The following is a 21,740-nucleotide window of genomic DNA, read 5'->3' on the forward strand; positions in this document are numbered from 1 at the left end:
ACAATTAGAACTTTTGAAGAACCCTGACAGGAAAGGTGCTTTATTTCTGCAAAATATAGACTTAGGCTTCGGAGCCAATTGTTTTTTTCAAAGTTTAAATCAAGAAGCAAGCATCCATAGCTTCATTATGGCTGAGCAATTATGTGTTTGTAAGCTGTAATCAATAGATAAGTACCGACTCCCTGAACTAAAATATACCTTTGCACATAAATTGCAATCCAGAGGCTTCCCCGGCTGCACAGCCTGTGTATCCTGCACCTGCCAAGCACTGGCTGAGGAGCGTGGGGCTCTCTGGATTCTCTGGTGTGCTGGTGTGAGTACCGGCGATGCCCCATTGCGCTGGGCAATTATTCAGCAGAGAGCACGTGGAGCTGAGCAGCAGCCAGGCTGCTGCCAAATCCTGCGTGTTAAGATGTTCTGCTAAGATAAGATGTCAAACAGCAACTGGAGCAAGGTCTCCCACTTCTTCCAGAGCTGTCAACTGCCACATCTTCCAGAGCTAACAACTGTGGAGAGTCAGGCTCTCCTTACAGATTCTCTCTTATCTCTGAGTTTTATACAAACCAGGAACATAATGTACAAAACTTCTGGGGAGACTCCACGGGTTTCCCCAAATGCTGTGTTGAGACTCCACCAGGACCATGCACGGACAGAAGGACTATCTCTCATCCACCGTGGTTCCTACCTGTGCCAGCCTAACTGGGTTAGTAAAAAGCACCCAAATCACAGAGGAAAATGAGCAGCAGCTCTTAACCCTGCTGCAGAGTTATAATTACACTTTCAGTAGCCTGGCTTTTAGGAGCGTGCCCTTGGCAAGACAAGGAGCCGCAGGGCTGGAGCAGCTTGCGGTGCCCTCGGGCACGGCGCTCGGCCCGGGGCCGCTCCCGCGCTGCCCGGAGCCCGGCACGGTCCCAGAGCCGGGGCAGCCCCGGTGCTCGGGGCTCAGCCCGGGATGGCGGTGCGGTGTCAGAGCTGCACAGAAACAGGCCTGCAGCTCTGCCTGCGCCTGCTGGTTGTAAAGCACACCAAGCTACCCCCATCTTCTTCTTGCTTTTACATATCACGCCTCAGCAGACAGCTCCCAGAGGCCAGCAGGAAATCGCACATCATTCTCTCCCACTCCCAGCAGTGTTTGCTATGTACACACATAAGCTGCAGCAGGAACAGGCTGACCCAAGATCGCATTCAGAAGTGCCACCCAGACACCCGAGACAGAAAAGGACTCGAGGGAGGCACACTGGCCCTTGCCAGCTGCAAGGGCTGGCTGCATAGCAGTGCTGCCGCCAGATGCTCGCTGCAGCCCAAACCTGCTCTCTGGGCCTTGCATCCAGGCAAGATCTCTGGAGGAGCTGTCTTTACAAAGAAGTTCCTGCAGCGACTGGTGACAAATGAGAAGGAAATTATTCATATGGCATCAACTGTCATTTTAATGGGCTACTTATCACACCACTGCTACTGTGTCTGCTATAGTAGCGTTCAGGTGTCTAATTGTTCTGAGCACTGTGCTAACACAGGGAAAGGTGACTCCCTGCATGCTAATCATCTTTCACAAGTCATGTTGGATATTTTTTTAGTTATGGGGTGTGGGGGAAAACCTGTCTATGAATGCCTTGCTCAATTTTCAGGTACAGCTTTGATAGCAAAAGAAAAGTAATTAGTATCTTGGTCGCTGGCACCTGAAAATAATCATTTGACAAATTTGCTTTGACTACTTACTTCTAAAGTGTCTATTCAGAATACACTATTATAATTTCTAGCAGATGACTAGAAGATGGAAAGCTAATTTTTTTTCTTTTCCTTTGTTGGAAAGGTACTTCAACCTAAAAATGCCTTGATATAAGAATAATAAAATCATACTAAAATTAAAGTAAATTAAGTGCAATTTTGAAATATTTGCTAGAAGCAACATATTCATTTAGTGAAATTAAATTTTTGTTAATTTAATGGAACTAAATGCAACCATAATTTTTTTCAGTGGCATAAAAACAGTAGTATCAAAAGATAACTACAGCATATGCTTCCTTGTGTAGCTGGTATTTTCAGTTGATTTTAGCATAACTACTACTGCTTTTCAAACTGTGCACAACTGGGCTTTACATGGAGGCTTTGGTCATTCATAGTCCAATTTGGTATGGGAATGTCTCTCCCAAAAACCTGGAAATGGGGACCGTGGTGCTTGCAACATTTGTTACTTCTCCCTTTAGGCTATGTCTTGCAGCATCACTTCCAGTCCTCCGGTCTTCCTAACCAGGACACAGAGACGGGGCTTAAATCATTGGGATGAACATTAAGTAGATTGGTCCCTTGAGCACAAAAGGTTCTTCAATAAGCAATGAATGTTACTCAAATAACAGTGAATGTTTTTCAAGAACTGCTACAACTACTATTTTTTGAGAGTACAAAAAGGCTTCAAGTTTTCCGTAAAAAAGAACAGCTATTGAGGTTTTTTCCCCCGCTATGCCCTTGGTTGCAGTTGATAAAATCTTTAAAATGTCTTATTTGCCCATCCTTTTTTTTTTTTTTTTTTTTTTTTTCTGTGTGAAGGCTAAAATTCATTATTTTATTTCCATTTTATATTTGTGGCTACCTTTTGCTGAGTTATCTTCATGATAACTCTCTCAACCAATAATTCGTTTTATTTGAACGAAAATAGTTTTCCATGGTGTTTCTTTCTCTGATTCATCTAATTTAAAGTGATCACAGCTCTTCTTGCCCTTTTCAAGTTGCACAAATTAAGCCCTACTGGTTTGATCCCATAGGATACTCCACACATGTCCATCATTTCCTCATACCTAATCCTGTTTCACACTCTCTTTCATGCACCTGGGTGATGAAGGCACCATGTATTTTTCCAGGATAACTCTTGCATAGGCTATATCATCACACCACACATCTATCACAACTGCATGTGGTAAAGCTGAACTCTTTTTGCACTTACATTTTGTAATTTATACTGCAAGTTTTCTATCTGCTTGTGCTAGTGGCTGGTGAGATCTATCAAATACTCCATTCATTGTGATGCACTCATCTGGAGTTTAGCTATGAGATTGAACATAGCATTTTAAAGGTATTTTATTTTGCTAGGGAAGTATTTCCTCAGTCTTTTTGTCTTAATATTGGATAAAGGTTTTAATTATTGAAGACCATCTCTTTTTTAAGCAAAAAAGCAAATATTTCAGGGAATTAAACATTTCTGTTAGAAGTATAAAGACACCATCACCAAAAATTTTGACTGGATCTACTTCTGTCTACAGACCTTTGCATTTCTCATGAGTGGCATATTTAGATATCCTCCATCTTTCCAGGAAATAAGGATGCCAGTGAAATATAAAACTGTGGGAGATCCTCTCATCACTACTATACAATTTCCAAACATCCTTAGTTAAAACTGCTGTCTTTAAAACAGGCTGTTGCAAAGGGACAAAGAATTGCTTTATTTTCTCTGCTGCAGTGAAGAAGAGACCTGTGTTAATTGATCTGGAATAAACATGCATACAGCCCACATTGTGCTCCGACACCGTTGTTTACAGTTGTTGGCTCTGTGTGCTGTGCTGTAGACTTGGCCTGTTACAGATGTGTGGGGTGTTAGAAAGGCCAGGCTTTGCTGGCAACAGGAGGCAGCTCTCCCTCTTGTCTCTCAGCTATTTTCATTAGCTCTTATTCATGTGCCCCTGAGAGTGAGAGAGTCAAAGTCATCTGCCTGCTGGTTATTATGCTGCTGCACAAAGGGGTCCTTCAGCCTGCAACAGCAGACTGAAAACAAGACTGTTGATAAATTATTGTGGCCCATCCTATTCCTATTTACTATCACTGCAGCTGTCTGAGGCTGAAGTTAACACCCACATCTGCACATTACCAGGGTGTTTTTACACCCAAAACCAGAACAAAAGCTCCATGCATGGAGATCAAATATAAAGAAATTCAAGCAAGTCTGAAACTACCTCATGTTGTTTCTTCAAGTGTTGCAAATATCTTTCAACCACATTTAAAATATTATTCCATGTTCACTGCAATTTCTCTCCCCTGGTTTTTGTCACAAAGCTGAACATATCACTGGGCTCAAGTTTTAGTAATAATAGAAGTTTATGTCAGGAAAACTAAGAAAACTACTTCAGCTAATTGTAACCAATTAGAAGACACAGATAATCATAATATAACCTGTCTCATAGGCTTTTCCTGGATGCTACAAACCCCCAAATTATTGTACCAACAAAACCACAAAACTTGCTGTGGTCTGGGATATGAATATATCTGCCTTCAGGTGTGTACTGGGAACAACAGGTCACAGTTGCTTCCTGGCTCACTGAAAATGAATCTGCTGCAGTTCTTTGCATTTGTTAGAAAAACACACAGCACCCAGCAAAAGGAAATGAAATCCCTCTGCTGCTACTGGAGCAGCTGTCACTGCGTAACTGACTGTACGCTACAAACTACATTGGCTTTCAAATCATATTTGCTTCTGATATATATCTTTTCTGTCTGACATGATTCAAAGTGTTTGATCACATGCAAATCCCTACACCAAGGAAGACAAAATCAAATATGCTGTACAATGTCAGTGATGACTAGCCAAGCAGCAATACATAGAAAAGGATTAGGAGTCATCTTGAACTGAAGTTTGCAAAGCAATGCTGATGCGCAGGAGGCAGATTTCATGGCCTGCATTAATAAGGCAGGTTGTTATTCTTTTTCCTTCAACATTGTTAAGATCTCAGTTGGAATAAGTAAAGTCCAGGGCCTGGCACACAATTTTCTTTTTTCCATGGTTGAGGGACTCTGTGTAAGGTTTTAAGATGAGGTTACACAAATATTTCTCAGAGGTGAAGTAGATTGTCTTAATGTTGTACTGAAGGCTCTCCAGACAGTTCCTCCAAGTCTTATATAATGTTATTTACATTTGTGAATATGAAGTTTAGTGTTCCAGGTTAAGAGTAAACCAAAAGTAATTGTAAGAAAGAATGCCAAAATAAAACCAGAAAACTATTGCTATGTGAATAGATTTTTCTGCATTAACCTAATATTGATTTTAATGACTGCTACATTAAGCCTTTTTACAAAGATTTGTATTTAACAGCTGTTTACAAATTACCCACATGTGCTTAGATGTACTCAAATTTAAGATCAAAAAACCTGTGTCCTCACTACATACTCCATCTAATAATGCAGATCATTTTCCAGAAGTTAATTATAAGGTAACAGCCATATCCTTCCTGAAAACAAAGGGCTTGATGATCCCACTGGTGTTCTGCACTAAAGGCCCTTCTCTTTGGGCTAATTTTGACAGACATGGATGCTCTCTCTGCCCTGGCGGGGAGGGGTTTCTACAGGAGCTCACGCACTATCATGCACAGAGCCAATCTGCCGGCATAACCCCAAAAGGGGCTGCCAGGTCTGTGTCCCAGAAGTGTGTGACCTTGCAGAAGAGGCTCTGCCGCGGCTTTCCTGGGTCCTGGGAGAGGCGTGACCGGCCCAGCCCGTCCTGCCCTGATCCTCGGCAGCGCGGAGCAGAGCCCGGGCGGAGGGTCCCTCTGCGGAACACGCACCGACACGGGAGCAGCAGCGAGGGGTGGACGGAGCTGATTCATCGCTTGCCTTCGGGATTTCACAGGCGCAGCTCCAGCTTTCAGCCAGGGCTGTACAGATGCAAACCAAGCCCTGATGTTGTCTAAATGCACCCTCCCTGCAAGCACCTCAGCCTGATTCAATTAACAGGTGTAGAAGACATTGAATCGAATTCCTTCCTGCAGCTCTATCATCCAGCTCCTCATAAACAAGCTCCCTGTCAAAGTGGTATTGTCAGCCCACACACAGTTAGACCTGAAGTTTCAGCCCATGAGCACTGGTGAGTAATTTAATTTATTTTCCACATTTACCCACATGTGGATCCAGGCTATCAGGTAACAAATCCAAAGCAGCATAAGATGCACTTACTCAAACTTGTTAATAGAAAATCATCTCGGTTAACAGTTTACTCATTGCCTACAGTGGGAGGGAGTAGCCTAAGCAATGTTACAGCACATTTGGATTGAGGCTGCAGTTTACTCCTGGAAAGCAAGAGTGAGGGTGTCTTCCTGGGGCATCTCTTCTCAACTGATCTGCTCAGGAAGGACCTGTAGCTGTCAAGAGGCAGGAGGACGACAGGTTTAGTCTTAGGAGCAAAGTGGCATCAGCCATGGAGAAGAGGAATGAATTCTACAAGGCAATATGAAGCACCCAGCCTAAACAAAATATACAGTGTGCCTAGCAGCTGGGCAGCAGAGGACAGAGGCTGGGCTGGTTTGCAGGAAAGGTGGCTCATCCTTGCCCTCATGGTAGCCCCAACAGTGCTCCAATTTCACAACACACAACACTGAGGCTGCAGAGAGATCAGCCACCCCGTGACTGTGCAGTGTGTGAGTGTGTGTGTCCACAGAGATCCTGCTGGGAGCAGATAAAACACTCCAAGGTCCCTTAGACCAAGAGCCAAGACAAGTTTTCTGGATCTCTGAGATTTCTCCTGCCTCCAGCGTTCTCTAAACAAACCAGAGTGAGTCCCCTGTTTGTGTGGGCTGCCCTGCTTCCAAGACTGTGGGCAGATTGCTCCTTTCATAGGGGAACTTGCACAGACATCTAAAATCGCCAACTATAAAATAATTCATATTAAAATTCTACAGGAAGAAAAAATCTGAGTGGGAGAGTTGTTATCCCACATTTATCAGAGGAGAGGTTTGAACTAAAATGAAACTGCTGGATACAGCAAAATATGTAACTGGCACCTTGGTAGGTCCGAGCATGTAGTACACAGTGACCAGGTCGAAAGGGCTCCACTGATTCTGCTGCATTTACTGCTCAGCTTCTGAAATCCTGAAGTGGCTTCAGAGGAGCTTCTCTCTACTGATTACCATCCTGCCAACATCATAAAGTGAATTTCACCCTCTTTACCAGTACCTAATGCCCATCTTCCAGGGAAGAATCTCTGTTTCTGTCAAGGATCTTTCATGGACATGCTATCATCTACTGGTCTGAATAACTCTTCACCTGAAAATCAAATCAAACTTTCATTATCCAGCAAGAAAAAAAGAAAGCCAGCAAGGCTTTCCAGATGCTTTGTGAAAGGAGATAGGAAATTTTTGTTAGACTACAGCACACATTACCACAGCTCTTCTAGTGCCCACTGAGCTGAAGTGGCCTGAGATAGTCTGTGCTCAGCATGAGAGGTTTCTATTTGCAAAGAATCCAACATCTAGCATTTTCTCTATAAAAGCAATGAAGAGCACAAATTCTGGTTCTTCACGCCATTTTCTGGACCTGCAGCTGCTTTGACACTGTTGCCAGAAGGTGCAATTCACAGTCATCTTAGACCAAAAATGAACCTAAGTCTCATAAATCAATACTGCTGCTTTGATGCTCTGCACCTTTCTAGGTGTTTCACAGAGATCCCTGGATGAAGCAGTGAAAAGGGGACCCCTACAGTTAACACATCCCCCATGAAGTGTGACCCCAGCTACAGCTTTGAGGAGCTGTTATGATGATTGTTTGCAGTGATCGAGCTCAATGGAGGCTTTCGTGTTCAGCACACTGTATCATCTCCAAGGAGTTTCCTTCACAACACTTATAAATGAGAAAACAAGATAAATTTAGACTGCACAGATGCAGGAGAGAAGTGATAAAATAACACAGAATTAATCCATTCATTCAAAGGCCACTGAGTTGTAGTGCATGGATTTAATGAGGTTGGAACTCTAAGTGGCTAACAAGTTTAAAAACAAAATCATTATGCCTTCACAGCCCACATCCAGCCTCCCTCTAATCTCCCAGGAACTGTAGCAGGCAAGCTTCCCACGTTTTGTAGGTCATCACCTACTCTAAAATTCATCTATTTTAGTGAAAATAGAGGGCAGGCATGGGGGATGTGCTCCCTGACCCCACAAAGACACATAGTTGGAAATTATCGGTTTCTTTTCCCCGACACTCTGTGTTTTGCACATCAAAAGGCTGAAGTGCAGCCACAGCACACAGGCTGGGCTAATGCTCCCCCCAGAGCTGTGCCCAGGCTCATACAGCCATGCTGGAATGCCTTATGGCTGTTGGGATGAACTGGGAATTCACAGTTTAGACATATGCTTTGCTTATATATGTTGTAACTACAATCAGGTAAAAGAGCAGTCCACCTCTTTGGCTAAGACAATTATATACTGTAGGGCTTTCAGTTACTGGGAGAACACTGAATAGAATAAATTTTTACATGGTGACATCCTATTACTGCCACAAACTCCTGGATGTAGGCTGTGATGAACTCTGACCCTGGCCAGGCATGCAGCAGCCACTGGGTACCCAAAGAGCCAGAGTCACCTCAGATCCAGCCATTCCTCCCTACCCTCATCTTCACCTTTCTGGGTACAAAGCTTTTGCTTCTGAAAAAAAAAAAAAAATTAAAAAAAAAGAAAAAAAAAAGAGTAAAACCAGCCAACAAATGTGTTCTTGCTCCCTGAAGAAGGGGAAGATCATCACAGGTGACAAATAAGTGATACAATATTTAGATCACAAGGCAGTTGTAATTCAGTCTGGTCAACCTGGGATAAGAACCTAAGCAGGATGGAAGTGGGGGAAGAAACTCGATTTTTTTTCAGAAAACATTTGCTAAGGTGGCTCTTCAAATAACAGATGTGTATCACAGGAACCCTCAGGCTATTGCATCAGGGTGGAGATGGGACTCTTCATCACATCACTGCAGTGCTGAGTCAGAGCCCACGAGTCACCACAATGCTTCGTGCAGGGCTGGCACCCTGAGCAACAGAACTCCTGCAGCAATTTCTGCAGGGACAGCTGTAGTAAGAGAGTATTCTAGACAGATTTATGGGGAATTGAACTTCCCTAGGTTTTCAAATACATCATTCAGTCTTCATTTCTGTCTCGTACAGGCTTCTAATGGTAGCTGATTTCAGGTTGAGTACAGTGATTTTCACACAAAATTAAGTACCTATAATCTGCTGACATGAAAGCTGTTTATACAAAACAGATTATTCCATTAATACAATGTGTTTATTTAGAACTTGTATTCTTATATATAAAGATATGAGAATTTTCTCTACTGATTTATATGATTGTCTCCATGTGCATTAGTTACTTGTTTTAGTAGCAGGGAGAGCTACAAGGGTGGCTTCAGTGAGAAGTTACTAGAAGCTTCCCAATTTTCTGCTCAACACAGCCCATGCTTCCAAGAGAGACCTGCCACAGGTCAAGGCTGAGCCCATCCATGAAGATAGTAGCACTACAGATTTAAGAATGAGAAAAAATCCTGCACAACATCAATTTCAGTCAGAGACAAGTGAGAATATGTGAGAGAAACAACCCAACAGACACCAAGGTGAGTGCAGGAGGAGGGGCAGGAGGTGCTCCAGGCACCAGAGCAGGTTCCCCTGCAGCTCATGGTACAGCTGTGGTGAGGCAGCTGTGCCCCTGCAGCCCATGAGGCCCACGGTGGAGTAGAGACCCACCTTCAGATGCTCAGAGTTTCCCACAAAGCACTTTGTCCTTCTGTTTGGCTGGATTTCCAACACCAGGTAATAGCCCATAACAGAAATCACCTCACACACACACAGAGCAGAACACATTCCAAACTTTGTCACTGACTGGAACAAAGCACTGCCTGGTCAGGAAGCACAGACCATCTGGGGAAAGCAAACCTCTTGTTGTTTATCCCAGATGTGTATCTTTCCAGTAATTTATCACTTATGTAATCTACTGCCCTAAGAAGGATTATTTATTATCCTTGGGGATGTTTTGTGAATTCCCAAAAACAGGCAAAGGCAAAGAGTATCCCACAGGTTGTGGATAGGCTGTGAGTGACCCAAACTATCTGAAATATCAAAAGCACAAAGTGACAACATAAATACCTAAAAACCTGGTAGTGGGAAACAGTAAAAATAACCAGGTCAATAAAAACTACTTGAAGTGAACAAAGTTGAATAATCTTGCAAATCCTGGAGTTGAAGGTAACTCTGATCTAAGTTTTGAAAATTATATATTTATCATTTCCATTAATTTAATCCTAGCTCAACTGGCTAGATTATTTCTGGTAGCATAGTTTGAGTGTGCCAGACTTTCAGTCCGTGCACCCAAGACATCTTTACAATCTTAGCTGTGCCTTAGCAGGCTGCCTAAGCTCTGTGCTGGCAGCAGAGACATAATGGCAGTCCCTGTCTCCTTTCTAAATATAGCTTAACTCTACTGAAGACTTAAGAACTTTCCTACAGAGGTTAACATTGCTTCAGTGCAGACTGGTGTAACATATATATATCTATATACACACAGAGGTAAACACACTCAGTATAGGTGCATTTGACTCCATTAAAAAGATGTGCCCAGTGGACTGTGAATAGCAACATTAATTCTGCATGAAAAGTCTCTTATTTGTGCTTTTGATGACAAACCCTTTTACATAGATGGGAGAGGTATAATCAGCAGTCTTCTATTCCAACACTATCACACTCATACCCCAAACAACATTTCTCTTTACTCTCCCCTTAACTTTCTATTATCCCAGGAAGTGCCATTCCTGCCACCAATGCAGCTTTACAAATGCCAAAGCTAACTGCATAAAATCGGGGTTTATCCAGGTGAAAGCAAGCAAAAAGCTGCTTTCAGATCCATTGAACAGCCTGCCCATGGTATGGCCAGCACAGACCCGAGAGTGGTGAAGGGACAGGGAATGGAGCATACTGAATGCAGCTACCCCTTGAGTGGGACTGGTGGGCTGTGGAGACACCCCAGGAGCTGCTCCCTTGCTTGGTGGGGACACAGAACACACAGACCATGGCCAGCCCAGTAAACTCACTATTGTCTAGGGATATTGGCATACCTCTGCCACCAACACATCAAAGTCATCATGATTTTCAAGGAGGTCTTATTTTTTATTAAATAAAAACAAACAAACAAAACCAAAACAAACAACCCCCCCCCCAAAAAAAAAAAAAAAAACCCCAAAAAAACCCAAAAAAACCCCACTAACACCAAGAGTTTGTTCTCAGCTGGGATTTCCTGTAATTTGTGCCCACATGCTACAGTGTACAGTTTGTCAGGACCTGTGAAACACAGAAGGGGGTACAGTGTATAAAACAAGTAACACTCCAAGTGTGTGGTTAGTAAAATGACATACAATATTGCTGCTGGGGGATGTTTGTTTTCAAAAGGAGCATGGTTTACTCTTCCTACCAGGAGGCATGATTTCTGTTAAGCAATATATTTTCTCCAAAATTAGAATAATTTACTCTAGAGCTCACACAGATTTATCTCAAATCTATATCTCTTTGGGTTCTGTTCACAGAGTGCCTATTTATCCCAGTAATTCTGCATAAGCCTCTTTAAATGAACTGTTTCCAAGAAAGGCTAAAGTTTCATTCTGTTATTGTCTTCAGGCTAATCCAAATAAGAAATACCAGTCTTACTATGGAAAGAAAAAGAGGACAGAGAGAGAAGGGGAACACACTTCCCTTACAGAAAACAAAGATGAGCTTGTTCTGTTCAGTGCTTAGTGCTATCTTCATCTCAAACCATTCAATCTCTTCCCAGTGCTCTCTCCTTTTTGTATTTCCTTGCATCTTTTGCTATCCATAGTTTGAGACATAAGCAGCTTCCAGCCTCCAGGTAATGTAACCAGCCGTTGTACACTGCTTGATGGGGTAGCAAAGGCTTTTTTGTCCTCAGCAAAGGTTTTGTTTTTAAAATATTTTGTATGCTAGTGACAGAATAAAGGAATAGCCACAGATTTGTCAGCACATGGTCACGTAACCCATTATTGAATGACTGCATCACTCTGGCTACACACTTTTTTCCCCAATGGGGAAATCTTCAGGAACTGCTCAAATTCTCCATTCGCTGAGACCCTTTGGGCTCATGGCTTTGCACTGTAGAGGAAATGGGAGGTTTTCACTCAGGATGACGGGAGGAAATTATCAAACTGCTCCTTGGCAGCAGCACAGCAACGCATCCAGGACCTTGTGGCTCTGTGAATGGGAACTGGACCTGCTGTCCCTAATCAGCAAGAAAGAAAAGATGCTTTTATAGCAAGACTCTTTCTTTTGTACTTCTGCCCAAGCTGCTGCCAGCAGATACTGGCAGGGATTTCAATAGCTGTTTTGAATCAGTGCCTGGCAAAAGCACAGGCAGGTTGAACCTGAACATCCTCTACAGAACTGCACTGAGGTTTCAGCATATTCTTGGTCTAGCTCAGCCCACAGACAGAACTGCACTTTTCCATGTGTGAGATAAGGGAGCCTGAAGAATACAAAAGCAGTGCGTGTGGATTCCCTGGCCAGTGCTGTCCTCCTTGTGCCCCTTCTGCTGTTGCCACCATTGTATACAGAGTTGTCCAAGTTTACTTCTACTCTGCATCTGTGCAGATGTTCAGCTGTTCACTGGAAAAGGAGACAAACACAAACCAACAGCTTTTATTTCCCTTCCACACTGGGACTCCATTTTCCTCAGACCCTGAAGACAGGGACTGCTTTGAAGCAGATTCCTTTACTCAGAGAAGACAAGGCCAGGTTTATAACATCATTAGTGCAGTTTAAAAGTGTCACTGGCAGTTAGAGAAAGTACAAAACTTCACACCCTGAACACAATTTTCTCCTGAGGAAGTCCTGTGGTGTGCTGTTCTCACACAGAAGGAAATGGTATCTTGGCGTTTTACTGGCTGGGGGAAGCAGGGGATGGGAAGGTGGCCGTTTTTCAGTCCCTGCACCTTCCTTCCCTATAAGAAAACAACTCAGTTCCTTTCCCCTCCTGACACTTTCTGTGGAGAACAGGGTCCAGGTGGGAAGGTGCACCTTCTTTTATAGAAGTTTCCTTTTATATTCTCTCATGCATCAGCCCTGGGATTTGTCATGTTTTGGTCATGAAAGTGCCACATGCAGGATTGCAGGGCAGACTCAGTACCCATTTCCAAAGATGGGGTGAAAGCATGCAGTGTAGCTTCCTTTTCCCATGCTGCCTGCATCCCCTTCAGACACAGTTCTTTATGGCTCCAGGCAATGGTTTCAACTGAAACAGTGATTGCAATGTATGCAGACTCACAGCAAGGCTTACGGCAGCAGAAAAAGCCTTACATGCTGACAAAGAGTGGTCACTCCTTCCCGGCAGCAGCAATAGGGGCTACTGCACATGAGCTGGAAGGCGACTAGAGGCTCCCTGCCCAAGTGCAGAACAGGGAAAAAAACAAAGGCAGAAGGAAAGAAAACAAAGTGGAAGATCAGAAGAAAAGCAACAGCAGACTACGAGACCAAATGGGCGACTGCCTGCATCGGTGAGAATATGTTGTTCCCTAAAGCATTCCAGGAGTCCCTTCCCTAAAGCAGCACATCAAGGGAGGGGAGTTACACAGAGCCAGAGGCCAGGTGAGCAGCAGCCCCTCAGGCCAGGTGAGCAGCAGCTCCTCAGGCCAGGCATGCAGCTCTGCAGCTCCCCGAGGGACAGGCCCAGCCGTGTCACCGCAGAGCCCGGGCTCCCGGCAGCAAGGGAGCACAGCCAGGTGTGCGTGGCCACACGGGCTGACGTGTGACACTGCCACTGGAGTGCTGCAGGACCAGCTGACTGGGAGCACAAGCACTACCAAAAATGTTATGGAACTTCCAACCCTTCAGCATCCCACTTTCCTTCCATAGCTCTTTCATTTATTTTTTCATGCCCAGTATAATCTCTAATGGTGGTTTAAAGCCTCAGTTCCTCAAACCACGGGTGCACACATCTAAAACAGCAGTCGCTATTAGCTGGGGTGCATCCCTCAGTACTTAATAAGCCAAAGGAACACAGGACGGGATGCTGAGTGTCACAGCTTCCTTAGTGAGTCAGCTAAGAGTGATCTGCTTATTTTTCCTCATAAATCAAGGCCAAGATTAATTCCTCACTTCCCTGCACCTCCCCAGCTACTGCCTTCCTCCCTGTTTCTTTGAGAGTCAACCTGAGAGACCAGTGCCAGTGGTTCAGACCTCTTAAAAAGCCAAAGGTTCAGACCTCTTTGCCAAAGCAAAACATTTTTCTTCATGCTGTATTTTATATATGGAATAAATTGCTTTTGTGGTTATTAAATGCCACCATGATATGCTGACATTTAACCATCACTTCAAGTGCTTTAGCTTACATTTTTAGTTTGACATTATCCCTCAATTATTTTAATGAAATGTGCAGTTTTGTAGTAAACTGAGCAGTAAATCATACAACCACTTTACAGCTGGTTTTACAAAATGGGCTTTAAGGACAGCACAGAGGGAGGACCACATTACTAAAAGAAAAAATATATATATATATATACATATATACACACATATAGGCAGTTCCATCTTGCCTGAAGCTTTGAGCTGAGCACTTAGTGCCTATTTTCCCCTGTTTCTGTTAGATTTTCAGCCTTTGTCAGGGCTCATGTGCCTGAGGGCTGCATATTGCCATACCATGGCAGGTGGGTACACCCCACCCCCCTCCCACCACCCAACATTTGCAGTTACAGTTTCCCTGCTTTGTTCCCCAAAGTGTGCATGGCAGGTATTTCCTCATGCAGTTGAAGGCTGTGCAGTCAGCTTCTCTGTAGGCTCAATGAGAATGGACAAACATGGTTACAGGAGGAAGAGGCAGCAGTAGTGTGGAAACCTGCACATAATCCAGGAATTGCTGGCTCTGGCCCAGCACACCTGGAACAACTTCAGCTCTTTCTGAGCACAGCTCAGTAGTCACCCAGATGATGCAAGACAAACAAATTGAGAAGCACAGGTACTTTGATGATGCCAAAACACAAGGAAACCACTGAAGCTTTGTATTCCTACTGCAAGAACCAAGTGGAACAAGATGTCAGTTTGCAAACCACTTTGCACTGAAGCACCAAGAAAATTTCTGAGTTTAGTATCAGAGTTAGGATGCAGCACAGTGTGCTCAGCTGCCTGTGCAAGCTGCCTCACCTTGACAACCTTCAACCTGGGGTGTGCCATGGGGGATCCAGGTACAAATGTTGATCACAAAAGCATAGAAATCACAGGACACAGAAAAATCCGTCAGAAAATTCCATGAGTAGCTAATCTGCAAAAATTTAGGTTAGCTATGATGGCTAGCATATGAGCTGGGAAAGAAAGTATAAAATCCCTATGGAATATTCAAAATGGGAATGTTACATTCCCTTCTAAGAGCACTAAGCTCCACACTTTGTCCTTAGGCAGGTGAAAAGTCATAAAGAGGTGGCAGATTTTGGGAGACATGAAAATCTGACTGTCTCTGAGTCGTACTATGCAATATCATTGTCGTATTGCTCAGATTATAGAGAATCCCTGTTCATCCTGCAGCTGTGTGTATTACTGATGTAATTGAAAGCCAAGCCAGAAAAAAGATGAAAAAAAAAGGAAGAAAAAAGAGAGCAAGAGAGAGAAAACAACACGTTTTAGTTTTGGCCTACGACACTTGAGACATTTTATATCAGAACAAGTGGGCATTTGTCTGGGGTTGGTCTGCATAGACACATCAGAGATGCATTTATTATTTATCCAAGCTCTGGGCCTAGAGAAAGCAAAAGGCTTATGTAAACCTCCAGTTGGGATTTCTAGATCTTCACTTAGACATTTTCTGTACCAGCTTCCCATGCAGACAGCCCACTCAATTAGAGAGAGAGAGGGCGGAAAGGATTCCTTCGTCAGAGAGTGGGTACCATTAAGTGCATGACTTTGAGCTGTTCTTGTGTAGCTAAACTGTAATTTTCCCCAAAGTGGGAATGGGAAGAGCTCTAACTACTTACTGCTGGAAGGAAACTACAGGTATTACTTCTGCCAATACAAAGTTGTCCAAGACCAAGCAGCTCAGCTCTTAGTGGGAAAAAAGTAAAGAAGTGATGCTTCTGTCTGCCCAGTGTAGCCACCCTGGCAAGGAGGGAGCTTAGAATGGCTATCCCAGGTGGGGCATCCCTTTCCCTTCCTTTTCAATAAGAAGGGACAGTCACAAGTCCTGTATCCAAAATTAATAGTGAAATTACATACTTTTAACCTGACTGTTTACACTTGGGTACCTCAATCTTGTTTCTGAACCAAATCACTCTGTAGAACTGCTTGGAATGGGATTGATAATTCCATGTGGTGCTGCACCTCAGGCAATTCCCACAGCCTAAACATTGGCCTTCCAATGGTGCTTACCCTGATGAGGCAGAGGCTGGGGAGATGAAGGTGCACATTGTGTATAGTAAGGGTTTGAGAGCAGTAGAGACTCAGTTCTCAGCGAGGGTTCTATCCAGCAGTACAATATTTGGTACTTAACTTTTTAAACAGCAGCTCACAGGAATTCAACCATATATCAGTAATTAAAAGCCTTTTGTTAATAACATTGGCTATGAAAGAGTGGGTGGACAAATGACGCTCACACTGTATCAAAGGTCAAAGAAGCAAATTATTTTTAATTGAATATGCAAATTGCACAAACTCGCTGGATGTAAAGGAATTTGAAAGCAAAGATGAGAATTTGGTAAGTGATTCAGAAATAAAACGAGATACATCTACCCTTTAATTAATTATTTGCAATTAGAGAGCTCTCAAAAGCAACAGGGGACCATTCCCAACTAGCTTGGGAATTTCAGCCTAAATGACTGGAAGAAGACAAAAAATTTATAGTTGCAGACAGAATATAATTTGAGCTTTGATGGAACATTTCTGTTTACTACAAATCTATCTATTTTCATTTTTCAGATAGCTACAGGCACCACACTATTGTATTCCAGCTATTTATTTTGTGATTTTACAATCCTTATGGTTCCCTCCACCAGGCATATAAAACCCCCTCAAAACCAATATCTGACAGACCAGGCAAGGAAACAGTAAAACTGACTTTACACAACATGTTGTGAAATGCAGTGAACTAAACAAATAGAAAAGCAGGTGGTATATTTTCTTAATTTGTTTCATCTACCTTGGGTGTTGCTTAGAAAGCATTAGGTAGGCATTTGCTAATAACAGTGTGTGTTGCAGCAGATGGTCCTCCATTAAAAATCAGAGCTCGGTGAGCTCTGGGAAGCCCTTGAAGGGCTGAATATACTGTCAGTCATGTATTTGTGCCTCTCCAGCATTCAGTCTGTAAAGCCAACCTGTGTGAGCCATATTACCCAAAGGATGTGCATTTCTCTCCTGTCTCTATCCTGCTGAGGTATGGATCCTGCACAGGGAGAATGTGGTGTGCAGCTTTTTCCTTTAACCCCTGGTTGCAAAAGAATGGTGGGAAGAAACAGCAAAGCTCAGTGCTTGCTACTGTGCTGGCCAATGATTGGCCATAAATAGATCAAAATAACAGACACCTGATTGGTTTTTGACAAAGAGCATAAACTACAAGCTAAGGCTGTAACAACAACACTTGTATTACATTTCAATCCCAGGGAATACTGGACTGTGATTATGTCTCACCTCCTTGATTTCCTCCCCCCATGATGGCTTACAGATGAATTTTTAAAACCTAATTTTGATGCAGTATCCTTGGACCTCAGCTTCATCAGACATGGTAGGGAGCTGAGACACATCCTCTGCCTCTGTACAAAAGGACTTTTTGTAGTTCAGGATACAGAGTAACCCCTACTTGACTGGAAAAAATTAAAGAGAGGAAAGCACCCTGTGCACATCATCAAGTGTGAAAGACAGTTTGAAGGTAGAGAAAATGCTTTGCAGTGCCATCACTGTGATGTGACTGAAAGCAGTCTTGCTTCCCGGGATACCAGAGTAGTGCTCAGTTTTGCAGCCTGCTGCAAAAGCCTTTGAGATTCAGCACTCTCCTGCACTGCTACCACCACCACCAGCACCTCCACTCATACCACGGTCACCCTCCAGCACAATAAACAAAAAAAAAAAATCAGAAACTACTCTACAAGATCAAAGCAGCACATACTGATGTTCATCTGCCTTTTATCCAAACCAGCACTTGGTGTGAGGGATTTACAGTGAACCCTGCCATGCCATACTATTTTATGTCAAGAGATGAAGACTTAATATACTCTGGAATATTTTCAATCATGACATCAAGGCAGATGCCCTGGAGAACGTTTGCCTCTTCCTCCTGTCACTGAAATGTTCTGAGAAAAATGCATTTATCTCTCTTATGTGAAGCCAGCTCACAGATTGGGGTGGGGAGCATGCATGTACAAAGGAATATTCTCTGTCTCACCATATTTAAGATACAAATAATCCTACTTGTATCCTGTATAAATGCCAAAGCAGATGCCTTAATGATGTAGAAAGATTACCTCTATTCCATGGCACAGAAAAGACTGGCTGCTACTCAAACACCTTGGCTCCCCTGAGCACACAGTGTCCTGCTGCTCCTGTACCAGGACTTGCTCCATTTGTGAAGAACTTGGCCTAAGGTTTCCCTTCTGGAAGCATCCCTATAAATCAAAATCTAAAAACTTCCACAAATCATCTTTCACCAAGCACATTGTTACATATATCAGAGATGATTTCTTGACTAAGTCAGAGAGGTAAAGGAGTCTGTAAAATTTCCTCAATTAGTCAGTGTAGACTCCTAGTGCCAAATCTGGTTAAACATAAGATGTCTTCCTTAACAGCAAACCCAAATCACCTACAGGATGATTGTACCTGCTGCTCACATGCATTTTCTTTCCTTAATGTCTGACTTCCAGATTTCAATCCAAAGATATCATTTCTTTATTAAAGAACATGCAGAATAAGCACACAAGTGCTGCTAGAATATTTGGCTCTCTAGTTACTTGGTAATGATATTTGAAAGGATATAAACTCATCCATATTTTTGGCTAAGCTATTTACAGCAGCTCTAAAAGCCAAAAAGATGCAGGTGTGCTTGTTTAAACACATTCCTGTGGCTTTCTTCTGAGCTGACATTGTTTTTGGGTAACCAAGCTTTCAAAAAATCATCCATCAGCTGTGACAAGACCCATCATGGTTGGTGCAGGCCCCATGCAGACCCTGTGCCCCACAGAGCCTGGCCTGCAGAGGTGGGAGCAGAGAGCTGCATGCACTGGACCATGGCAGTGTGAAGGTAACTTCTCATGGTGTGGCTCATTTCCCTGCCTGCACAGGTAGAGGTGTATGTTTTTATAGCTGCTTTCACACTGCAATGGCTGCACTGCTTTAAATATCTTCACCAACACAGTACAGCAATACCTTTAAAGAAATAAAGCTGCTTTCCAAAGTTATGTTGCCTGTAGAAAGTCTGAAAAACTTTACATACCTGAGCAGAAGGCACATCTGCTCTGTAAGCAGCACTACACAGAGAAGGTGGTTATTGAAATACTGTAGCACTGAGTCAAATCAGTGCTGCAATCCTGTCACACACCCTGCAGCAAAGAAAGTCATCCCTGTGACTGGCGCTCAATTTTTTTTTTTTTAACTGTATCTTTAAGTAGCATTACCATGTCATTAATCACCTTGTGAATTTACAGCTTTGAGTAATCTAAAATGGACTATAACCAGTCTTATTGCTTTCTTACAAGAAAAAGCATTCATTATGTCCTAGAAGTTTTTACTTAAATCAGAATGTTCTAATGGTTGAGTAGTGATACTCATCACATTTGAGCCAATATCTTTAATAACCAACTTTGAAATATTACTGTATCAACCAAATCTTCCCAATCTTTTCCCATTAATTACTCTGCCCCATAACTAGTGGTCTCCAACCTGCAGGATTGTCAGACCCAGTGTCACCGTACGGGTGCCACTTTTGCCGCTCTGTTCAGAAATGCTTTCATAATGAAAAAGTCAATGGCCTAGCAGCTGCAAAGTAATGAAAGCAAGAGAAGGCACTGAGCACAAGTTGCTTGTGTTTCTTGTTCCTGCCTTGAACCTGATGTGAGCTTTTGGATGCCCTGATGGTTTCCTGGCCTCAGGAGCTCCCTGTTCTGAATTTTTTTGAAATATTTATGCCCTTTCCTTGTTTTCCATGTGAAGATGTGGGGTGCATGCAGGGCTTGGCAGTGGGGCAGGCACCTGCTGGCCCCACTCCACAGAAACCTTTCAAAGGAAGAGGCAACTTTAAAGGTCAGCTTAGCAAATTACATCCCCAAAAGCATCTGGGGCCCCAGCACAGTTCAGCAGAGCCTGACTCCCTGCAGAGATGTAGTGGTGGTGCTGAAGAGAGGGGCAAAGCCTTGACTCATCATCATACACCTCTTGCAGATAACAGGCTTGATATGCTTCATTACATCTAAAGCTTCAGCCCAGCTGCCAGGATCCATTTTGCAACCCAAAAATGCAAATGCAATTTCCCCATCTAGTGGTCCAGCAGAGTAAAAAAAGCCACTTCTCTTGCAGCTGATGGAGGAGTAGCATCTGGCAAGGACATCACCCAGCTGAGTGCTCATTCATCCACAGCTCTGCCCATCCCAACATCAAAAAAAAAAAAAAAAAAAAAAAAAAAAAGCAGCAGAAAAACAGATGAACCCTACAGCAGGCAGTAGGCCTGCTTTAAAAAAATGTTAAGCAACAAAAATGTAAAGAAGCAAAGTATTCTCTAAAGGACGTATAAATAAATGTATTCCTTAGGCTGATGCAGGACTTAGTCCAGCGCATTTAAAAATAATTAGGAAACTGGTCTGACAAAATATCAGAATTACCTTGGAAACACTGACAAGCCGTTAGCTGTGACAGGAAAAAAACTGTTTCCTAGAGCTCAAATTCTCATTCACTGGTATAGGGTTTGACAGCCAGTGTTTCTGGAGCAACATGCAGAAATAATAAACTAAATCCTGTTGGTGAGGCACCTTTCAGCTGCTGTGAATTACAGGTTTACATGGGCCATTCATTGCCATGATTCGCCTCACTGTGATGGGATTTAAAGCAATGCAGGATGGTAGGCTAGGCACTGCTGCCCCTTCCCTTCTCCTTCACTGCCAGCTGGAATTCTCAGAGGTTTTTGAGGAATGAAGGATGGGGCAAGAGCAAAAGAACCCCCCATCGAAGGTGCTCTGGGGGCAGCAGTGCCAGACACTTCTCTTACTTCTCCAGCTGCACAAAGACAGAGGCTGGTAGAGGCCACTCTCATGTGCTTCCCAACATGCTCCCCCAGTGAAGGGCAGACTGACTTTTGGCACTATTGTGGAAGTAAAGTACTTCTCTCATGGTACAGCCCCACACAATGAGACCTCAGCTCTGGCTCCTGCTGCCTCCAGCCACTCACCTTTTCCCTGTGCCTTGTCCTCACAGCAGGAAACTAAACCCTGTGCTGGAGACATGCCAACCCTTTGCAGTCTAACCCCAAGCCACACTCCATTCCCTTTGTTTTCCACTTTGAGTAATTACCCAAACACATTTGGAGATGACTGCTCTGTGGCATTAATGATTAAAGGTTCTTATGGCCAAGAGAATTTAGTATCTCAAGCAATACAACCAAACTGCCTTGATGGCCAAAGTGGTGTACAAACCAATCTCAGTGCTATGCAGGAATTCTGACTAGTTTAGATTTTTTTTTGGAAAGAATAGTCAGGAAAGTATTTTTTCTTGACCCATTATAATTCGTAGACTTCCTCCTCTCTGTCATTTTACATCAGCAGCAGAGAAATGGTTTCTTATTTCCCATTTTGTTTTATGGATTTTCCATAGAGAAGATCCAGTGCATGAAAGAATGAGATACACCGACTTCTGTTATATAAAAAAAATCCACTTTTAAACATATGTCAACTTATCTGCTCCATGCAGTTTATATGTAGTGCTTGGTCTGCTCATGAAAAAAAAAATCATGGCTTTATAGAGAATGAGATATTCCCATAAAGATCAGATTTCATTTTA

This window comes from Taeniopygia guttata, chromosome 6 (genome assembly GCF_048771995.1).
Source record: "Taeniopygia guttata chromosome 6, bTaeGut7.mat, whole genome shotgun sequence".
Taxonomy (NCBI): domain Eukaryota; kingdom Metazoa; phylum Chordata; class Aves; order Passeriformes; family Estrildidae; genus Taeniopygia; species Taeniopygia guttata.